Source organism: Castanea sativa, chromosome 2 (assembly GCF_040712315.1).
Source record: "Castanea sativa cultivar Marrone di Chiusa Pesio chromosome 2, ASM4071231v1".
Taxonomy (NCBI): Eukaryota; Viridiplantae; Streptophyta; class Magnoliopsida; order Fagales; family Fagaceae; genus Castanea; species Castanea sativa.
This window is the reverse complement of record NC_134014.1, coordinates 20656484-20667186: the sequence shown is the minus strand read 5'-3', so window position 1 is coordinate 20667186 and position 10703 is coordinate 20656484.

Here is a 10703-nt window from a genome sequence, read left to right as displayed (position 1 = left end):
ACTGGACAGAAGCCTTACCCTTCCTTCTCTAACAAAAAAACAAAAACAAAAACCTAATGTTACATTTTTTTCTTGCATCTTCTATGTTTACAAAAAAAATTTAGAAGATAAAAAATTAATAACTATGTCATCAATAAAATGTTTAAATTTCAAATTTTTGTAGTTTAAAATTATACATTTATGGATTGAATAGTAAATAGCACAAAATTTAACATGTGTATTAAGAACACAAAGAACATATAATTTAACGATTATATTTTTAAAATATGTAGTCATATGAATTAAAAATTTTAATTAGCTCAACTAGTAAGGTCTCTGATGGTTGTCTAAGAGATTTGGGATTCAATCCCCACCTACGCCAAGTTCTGATTGGTGTCTTGGTCTGATGATAAAGAACTATCATCAGGAGCGGACACCATAGGTTGAACCCTCTTAAAAAATATTTTAACTAATGACCAAAAAATATTTTCCATAATTTTTTTAAAAAAAATTAACAAAAGTTGACAAAAAGATCTTAATTGGATAAACTTGAATCTTTAGAGAACTGAAATAAATGAAAATAGAATTAAAGGATTAAAATGAATTCTAATGAAAATTAAAGTATATGTTTTGCATTTTAGCCTAATGTTTTTAAGTGGAAATTGTAACCTTTAGAGGCTACATTCAAGTTTGTGATAAAAATTTGTCTCTCTCAATTAGATTGCCCCCATTAATGGAAAATAAAAAATCCCAAGTCCCAACCAATACCATAATGGAACATGGACTATATATATATATAAAAAGATAGAAATTCTACTCTAGTTTTTTTTTTTTGTTGAGAAATTACTTTAGTTTAATCTAAGTGTATACGCATATAAAACTTTTTTTTTTTTTTTTGAGATAGAAGACAGCGTACTGATATTATTGATTATTCAAAGTATGGATATTAGCATGAACAAAACCATCAATGTCCGATAGAACAAAACTCTTTTTTAAAAACTTAAATCTCAATCTTTATCTCTCATATCCCACAAGCTCTTAGATACCTCACAAGCTCTTAGATTTGAACGTGGGACTTCTAATCTAATGCAATCTTTTCAAAGGAGTTATTTTATCCTGGTTGGAGATGAAAAGGAAGGGTTCTTGTTCATGAACACGTGGCTCACCAAATATGGTTAAACAATTGTATAAAGAGAAATGATAAATGTGAATCAAGAAAAGGAAATGATAAATGATTTCAACTAATAGGTGTCCCACTGCCAGTTGTATATATCTTATAATAAATAATAATAATAATATAAGTTTGTTACAGTAAAAAGTAGACTCTAGTCTTTATTTGATTCTAAAAAAAAAGACTCTAGTCTTTATATAACTTGTCTCTGTGTGGGGGGAGGGAACTCCGGAATGATCTCTATGTTTGTTTTCTTGTTACCACTTTTCCTGTGTTTCGTTAGCTTCATTTCTTATGTTAAGCAATTTTTATTTTAACACAATTTATTCGAAATTGATTTGGAATAATTTTAAAGAATTTTAAAAAAATTATCAATAACAAATGTTTTAAATTGTCATAATTATATATTATTAGGATATTATACTAAATTGTGTAGATCGTGGTTTGTAAAATATTATGGAATATCGTAGTTTTAGGCTTACAAAATAAGCCTAATGTATTCATAGATATACTCCATATTTGATTTTATTAATGCATACAGCTTAGTATAGTTAAGATATAGCTATTTTGGGATTTCTGCTATGGATGTAGGTCAAACTATATTTTTATTCAATAATTAGAGATTTTACCATATCAATTTTATTGTTCTTGTTTTCTCTCTTTATATCATTTTATTTTTTTATTTTTTCCTATTTTAACATGGTATCAAAGTCATGATTTTCATTTCTTATCAACCTTCATTTTCACTTTTGAAATCAACATCAAAGCTCATACCAGAGATCTAGATCCACACACACACACACACACACACGTAGATTCTTCATATCAACATTTGAAACCTCTTAAAATTGCTATCTCAACATCACTCATGCTCTCGCCCACCATCTCAATCCCAATCATACACTTCCTTATCGTCGCATGCACTGCTTCTTACTTTGAAGAAATTATGTCTCGCATATGATTAGGGGGCATTTGGTTCACTTGATGTCACATCAAGCTGTAATGTTAGATCATTGTAATGTTAGATTCATGTAATCACATTAAAGCAATATAACTTTACTTTCTTTTGATTTCGTCTGCACTATAATCACTGGTCAGAATCTGATGCATCTCTGTAGTGACTTTGTGAGGAACTGCATTTAGACACTAACCAATTGCCACTCCTACTAGATCCTTTATTTCATCAACCCAATTATTTTTTGTATCCTTTAGTCTCTGTATGTAGTTCCGTTTTATCCTCTGTGAAGCTTTTGATGAGTGAAAGAATTTTAAATTTCTGTCTCCATGTTTCAGCCAATGAATTCGAGACCTTTGTGCCCAACAAATTTCTTGCCTATGTAGTAACTCATCCAACTTCTTACTGGTCTCCAAAAATTTTTCTTTATTCCCTTCAATGTAATCAGCACAATTCAGGGCCTCAATCATAATTTGAAGTTTTTTTTATCTCCTCTATATCCAGATGAGTTTCGAATGATCCCCAAGCCAACAAATCAACCCCACAAGCTTCAATTTTCTATTTTGCTATAACCAATGTCGTTGCCTCGAGATTCCCTTTCTCCCAAGCATCCTTAATCACTGCCTCATATTCGTCCCAAAGCAACCATGATTCTTCAAACTTGAACCCGCGACTTCCTTTTACTTACCACTTTCCCGCACATTTAGTTTGGAGAGTAATAGGTAGATGATCATATGCGAGAGGATAGATGTGTCACGGTGGAGAGAGGAAATTTGTCTTCAAGCATCATTGCTCACAGCTCGATCTAGCCTTTGCCTAGTGTTTACTTCCCCTGGTCTCTTATTATTCCAGGTAAAAGGATATCCCTGAAATCCCAAGTCTACTAGGTTGGCCAACTCCAATGCTTCACGAAAATCATCCATGAGCCGCTGTTGAGGTAGGGTTTGGCTGAGTTTTTCTACAAAGCTTATGATGGCGTTAAAGTCTCCCACACATAACCAAGGGAAATCAATAAAGGATTTTAGATGATTGAACAAAACCCAGGACTTATCACGTTGGCTAGCTTTAGGCCACCTATAGAAACCTGATAGGAAACCATTTATACCCATCTTCCTCTCTAACCTTTACAAGAATATGATTGGCAGTGTAGTTAATTAAATCCATTTGCACTCCTTCCTTCCACATCAAAGCTAAACCGCCTCTCGAGTTAGGTTGTTTGACCACTATCTTATTAGGAAATGGCAGATCTTCACACAAATTTTACAATCCATCTTTATCCAATTTGGTTTCCATCAAGGAACACACCATGAGAGCTTGATCCCTCACAATCTTGCGAAGGCTTCAAACTGTCCAAGGGTTCCCAAGCCCTTAGTAGTTCCAACTTAACAGCCTCATTGCTCCAGGCAAGGTTGGCTCTCCACCCTCACCAATTCATCATCATCGTAGTCATTCTTCCATGCCGCACTCTTTCCTCACTTGTTCTATTTTGCTTATTGCTTGTGAGTACCCTCATCCTTCTCATCATGTGGAGCCCTTCTTTTCCCAAGCTACACTAGTGGGCTAATGATCTCATTATTTTTTGGCCCATAGTCCATATAGACAATTCGATTCCATTTGGGCTTGGCCTTTGAAATAGACAACCCACTGTTATCTTGCACACAATCATTAGTAGAAGGCATGTGATCAATGGTAATTTTTGAATTTGAAATCTCGATAACATTTCCTGCGAACTTTAAGAGCCCACTTTCCTTACTAGCCATATTATCCTCAGGAATTATGGGGTAGTTTTGCTGAGGATCAAGAATAATCCCTAAAAATTCGCTCTTTCCATTTTCACCATCCTTCCTAGGGTGTTTATGGTGTTTCTTAGCCACCGCTAATGGTATTTCTAGCCATTGTTACGTTTAGGAGGAGAACGTGGTCTCCTACTCGAGGCACACATCCAATCCCCATATTGGCACTTCACTTCCCCACAGTTTTTCACCGCTACAAAATGGACAGCACAGTGTCGCAGGTCATGCCCAAGAAGGCCACAGTAATGGAAAAACATTGGTAGCCTTTCCTATTTAAATTTGCACCATGTGCGATTACCATCTAAGCCAGCCAAAAAGCCCCCTTGACAGAGCAATTTAGAGATACATAAGGTCATCCGAACATGCATGAAGAAGTTCTGATCATCTTGATTCTTCTATTTTTCCACTTCTTTTACTATACCCAATCTTCTTCCCAACTCTGGAGTCACAATAATGTCAAAACATTAGTAGCCTTTCCTATTTAAATTTGCACCATGTGCAATTACCATCTAAGCCAGCTAAAAAGCCCCCTCGACAAAGCGGTTTAAAGATAGGTAAGGCCATCCGAACATGCATAAAGAAGTTTTGATCATCTTGATTCTTCCATTTTTCCACTTCTTTTACCATACCCAGTCTTCTTCCCAACTCCATAGCCACTGGGGGCGAAACCATATCAAACAGAGCACCCTAAATTTGCACCCATAGAGAAGCAATGCTTCATCCTAATATTCTTTGCTATCATACCTTTGTGCCATCTCTAGAGCATGAGAAGTTGATTGTCAAAGGTCCACAAGCCGCTATGTAAAACTCACTCCATATCAAACTTAGAATTGAATTTGAATTGGAACAAGTTAGAGCCAAACTTTAATAATCTGTAACCCAACATTCAAACCCCAAGCCCTTCTCAGAGTGTTTTTTGCAACCCTTTTATGGAAAGGTTTACAAGTAAGAAACTGTCCGATCAAACTTAGATTGCAACTCTCGATTTCCATCAGGTCTTCCTTTGTCTAAAATCGCAATAATCTCTTCTTCCTCTGTAGTCAACTTCATATTCTCCAGACTATCAATTACATCTTCCGCTATAGAGTTAACAAGAGGAGTAATAAGTAGAGATTGATAGTTACTGAAAAGAAAACAAAAACCCTAAGGGAAACCCTAGGAAGTGATGGCTTGTCAAAAGCGAGAGAGAGAGAGAGAGCTCCTACACGAGGAGATAATCCTAACATTACTTTGTTTGGTTCACTAGTTACACTCCGTGATATTCCAAAAATGCTTTAAAATTCTTCGAACAAATTTCCACAAATGTCCTTTCTAAACAACCCAGTAAACTTATGATTTTAATAAAAAATTCACAAAATAACTAAACACCCTTTTACTTTGTTGCACTTTCTCACCAACCAAACAAGATCCAACAAAATTTCCAATCCAATTTCACAAATGTCTCTTACAATCCAATTTTTAAATTTTGTAAATCACAAGCAAAGTACCAAAGATTCAACCATGTATCTTTCGAATTTAAAGAAACAAAGTTAGAGAACTGAATATTCAAATTAGAAGGAATTTATTTCTCAAAAAAAAAAAGAGAAGGAATTTCTATTCTCCTAGGAAACGAATAGACTCATAAGGAAAAAAAAAAAAAAAAAAAAAAAGAAGAAGAAGAAGAAGAAGAAGAAGAAGAAGGAGGAGGCAGGCGAGCCATAGACGTATACAACCCCAAACTCCACATAAACCAATCAATTCCAAAATATACGAATGAAGAGAAAAAAAAAAGAAAGTCTTGAGTTCCATAGCCTTCAATGTTGCGGCCAAGCTCAAGCCCAAACTTGCTAAGCTTTTCTGCCCCTATTTACATTGGCTTTACGGCTAAAGAACAAAAGATCAATTGTTGGCCGCGAGATCGATTGCTAGTGCCTCAAGGAAGGAGAGATTCTCTATCCTTGCTTGGGGGAAGCCCACAAATTACGTCACCCAAAACCACAACAAAATGGCTTCAAGGCTCGCCGGCAAAAACTCTAAGGTTTGAGGACGCCATTAGAGCAAAGATTTTGAGTTCTTTACTACCAAAACCATTGGTTTTGTGTATAAAGAACTACATGAGATGGCCACAAGAGAAGGACAATGAAAACCCTAGGGTTTGACGACGCCATTGGAGGCTTGGAATTCTGAGATTTGAGTTAGACTAGGGTTTGACTTAGGGGAGAGAGAGAGAGAGAGAGAGAGAGGAAAGAAGAGAGATATAGTTAGGTTTTTTATTTTGATAATAGGGATATAGCTAGGTTTAATTTACTATTTGTGAAAATAATATATATGAGGGACAATTTTGTAATTAAAATTTATTAGCATGGCTAATTTGATAAATTAAAACACTCCAACAAATAAGTAATGTAAGATCACCCCTATTTAAAAAGTTGATGAGATTAAGGTGATATGATATAATTTGTAATTCTAGATTAAGATAATGTTAAAAAAAATTAAATAAACCAAACACATTAATGTCACATTAAAGTAACCAAAAGCCCCCTTAACGCCCCTTGAGAGTTCTCATTAAGCGCGGAGCTACTTGGCTCCCCCCCCCCCCCTAAAATTATTTTGAACAATTTTTCTTGTCCAATACAACTTCAAATAAAACAAAAATATTTCCCACATCCTGCCTAGCCGGCCAGCCCAAAATCCTTAATCAAACAAAATGAATTCTCCTCTAAACTAAAGCCACTTCCAGCCTAGCCCAACCCAACCCAAATCTGAAGTACCTAACACTAATCAAACAAAACAAACTCATTTTCATGTCTCTACCTCACTGCCTGAACTCCTAGTCTTCACGTCACGCCTTTGCACTCTGCCTAACTGCCTCAGTCCATGCTACCTGCATTCCCAGTCCTCACGCATCACCGTGACGCTGCAACTCCACTGGCCGCTGACCTCACCTAGCCTTCATCGCTCAACACCTCAAGGCCCTTTACCTCAACTCCTCAAGCCCTCACCTTAATTCCTCAAGGTATCTCATTCAATCATTCTCATCTCAGTTATCTCTCTTTTTTCTCTAGAACTGAACTAAATACTGAATGGCAAATAGAAATATCAAATATATGAATGTGATATCCCTTTGCCACTTGCCAGCAAAGCAATTTATGCTTATTTAACTTTATCTTTTTGTGTTTATTTTTATTGTATTACTTATTCTTGACCCACTGACTCTGTGACTTAGCCTTTTTGGCTTTTGTGTTGTTTTTCTCTTGAGTGGGGGCCGGGTGGGGCTTGCATTGTGCAGTAGGGTAGTAAAGTAAGGAAATTATAAAAGAATAAAAATTAATCTATGGAAGGCAATTTGGGGAGGGTATGTAAGAGTGAATTTTATATGATAAATTATTATATCTCTCTCCCAAGTTAGTTTATCATTTTTTGAATTGATTTTTTTTTAGGATTGAAATTAGGTGCCAAATAATGAGCAAAGGACAAACAATTGATGCATTCTTTAAGAAAAAAAATATTAGCCCTTCAGAATTCAATCTAAAGGGATAGACTGTGGCCCAGGATCACATAAACAAATATATAAATTCCCTGTCAATGAACAAGATGAAATTCGACGTGCTTATCTCATAGCCAGTCCATATCAACCTAGAAACATAAAGTATCCATACAAAGGACTGAAAAATCATCGTCGTAGTTTTCAATCTTCATGGTTTGAATCACATGAAAATTGGTTGAAATACTCACCTTCAATGGATGCAATCTATTGTCTACCTTGTTACCTCTTCTGTAAGAAACCAACTAGAAGTCCTGGATCAAATGCATTCACTAAAAAAGGTTTTAATAATTGGAAAAATGTGAAGGATGGAATGAATTGTTCTTTAATTGGTCATGAGGAGAAAGATCTAAATACACCACACAAAATGTTGTGAAATGTTGTGAGGATCTAATGAATTATTCAGGACATATTGACAAACTAGTTGAGAAACAAACATCAAAAGAAATAGAGAATAATCGATTGCGGCTCAAGACCTTAAGAGAGTGTGCTCGATGGTTAGCATACCAAGCTTGTGCTTTTAGAAGTCATGATGAAAGCCTTGATTCAAAAAACCGAGGTAACTTTATTGAATTGATAAAACACACATTAACTTTCAATGAAAATGTAGCTAAAGTTGTCTTGAAAAATGCTCCATGGAATGCCAACTATATGTCACCCACAATTCAAAAGGAGATTTTGCATATTCTAGTTAGTAAAGTGCAAAATGCTATTCGTGAAGAAATTAGGGATGCAAAATTTTGCATTCTAGTTGATGAAGCTCGAGATAAGTCGAAGAGAGAGCAAATGGCCATTATTTGAGGTTTGTTGATAAAGAATGTTTCATTAAAGAATGTTTCTTTCATGTTGTGCATGTTAGAGACACTACTACATTAACCTTAAAGAATGAGATATGTGTTATCCTTTCTTATTACAACCTCCACATTGAAAATATTTGAGGTCAAGGATATGGTGGAGCTAGTAACATGCATGATGAATGGAATGGATTGCAAGCTTTGTTTCTTAAAGATTGCCCATATACTTATTATGTACATTGCATGGCTCATAGGTTGCAACTAACTCTAGTTACAGCATCAAGAGAAGTAAAAGTTGTTCATTAGTTCTTTGATCATTTGATTAATATTATCAATATTGTTGTTGGTTCTAGTAAGCGTACTGATAAATTGCAATATGCTCAAGCAAAACAAGTTGAGAGTATGATTGCTTATAATGAAACTGAGACTGGAAGAGGAGCAAACCAAATTGGAACTTTGCAACGAGCTAGAGATACTACATGGGGATCTCATTTTCAATCTATTTGTAGTTTGATAAAAATGTTTGAGTCTACTTGCAAAGTTGTCAACACTATCTCTGAGGAAGGGGTTAACTATAAACAATGTGGTGATGTCGAGAGAGCTTAACAGGTATTAATATCATTTGAATTTATTTTAATCTTGCATTTGATGAAAGAGATAATGGAAATTACTAATATTCTTTGTCAAGCTTTGAAAAAGCATTCTCAAGACCTTTTGAATGCCATGCATTTAGTTTCAACTATAAAATCACTTATTCAAAAGTTGAGAGATAATGGTTGGGAGCCTTTACTTGCTAGTGTTATATCATTTTGTGAGCAACATAAAATTGATATTCCTTATATGAATTCTCATTACACTAAAGCTCGAGGTAGATATTGTCGTCAAGATGAAGATTTAAAAGCAGAACATCATTTTAGAATTGGCATATTTATAGTTGTAATAGACTTTCAATTGCAAGAATTGAAAAGTAGATTTTGTGAGCTAACGACGGAACTTATCATTCTTAGTTCAGCTTTAAATCCCAAGGATGCTTTTAGATTATTCAAAATTGTTAATATATGCAATTTGGTTAAGAAATATTATCCTCAAGATTTCGCTGAACATGAATAAGAAATTTTGGAGTCTCAATTGCAACATTATGAGCTTGATGTGACAAAACATCCAGATTTTCAGAATATGAGTACAATTTCTAAGCTATGTAGGGGATTGAAAATTTAAGGAAAATCTAAAATCTATTTTTTGATTGATAGACTTATTCATCTTGTGTTGACTCTTCCAGTTTCTACAACAACTACAGAACGAGCTTTTTCGGCTATGAAGCTGTTAAAAACAAAACTTCGCAATAGAATAAAGGATGAGCTTTTGGCAGATAATATGATAGTTTATATAAAGAAGGAAATTGCAAGGACTTTCACTATAGAGATGATAATGGATGAATTTTATTCCATGAAAAATCGTCGCCAGGTATGATTTAATGTGAATGTTCTCTTTTGTATGTCTACATTGAACTAGACAGTTTTTAATGTTCATTAACGTTCAAGTATATGATGATAGATGAAAGTTGATAATTTTGTATCCAATGGACTTATGAATTATATTTAGTATATCTCTACTACAACTCAGCCCCCCCCCCCCACGTAATTATTCTTGGCTACGCCCCTGGTTCTCATGCACTATTTCTGTACTAGTGACTTACATTGATCTTTGATCCATATAGTACACACTGTCAAAAATATGCCTACTTGCACTCTCGCATTAGACCTCTTTCCATCATTGTGACAAGCTTCTATTTTCAAGTGTCTTCTCAATGTTTTCTCTACCCAAGCAACACAACAAATGCTCTTTAAACCGTTTCTACATGCCCCCAAAGAGATGGATTCTTTCACTTGAATCATGCACTTCACAAGCTTCTTCCTCTTTCATTGTGATTTTTTTTTTCCAATGTGGTATGTTATACATTCCATGAGTACTAAAGAAATTCCTTAAACCTTCCTTCCAAACTTAGGTTTTCAATAAGCCTCCACCTTAGGTTTGAGAGGAAATGTTAGAATATATTAGTAATATATTACCATAAATGGAAATACCACAGTTCTAAGGAATACCAAGAACTACATGCTTGTAATTTTACCATACTAGACTTAATGTATTACTATATATTCCCTACATTAAATTCATTGTAACATATTAGTACGGTAGTTATTGAGGGCTTTATGTTGCTAATAAAGGTCATTATGCCAAAGTTCCAAACCACATTAACCTTCCCTCCCCTAGGTGACAAGAATTAGTAGATGAAATAGCTCATATAAATAAGGGTATGTTTGGATACCGCTTATTGCTGAAAACTAAAAACTGAAACAGTGTAGCAAAATAATTTTTAAATGTGTAAATAGTGTCGTGGAACCCAATTTTAATGAAAATTTTGCTGAATTAGACAACTTATGGGTCCCGTGAACAATGCACGGGACCCACTGACAGATGCAAACATGCT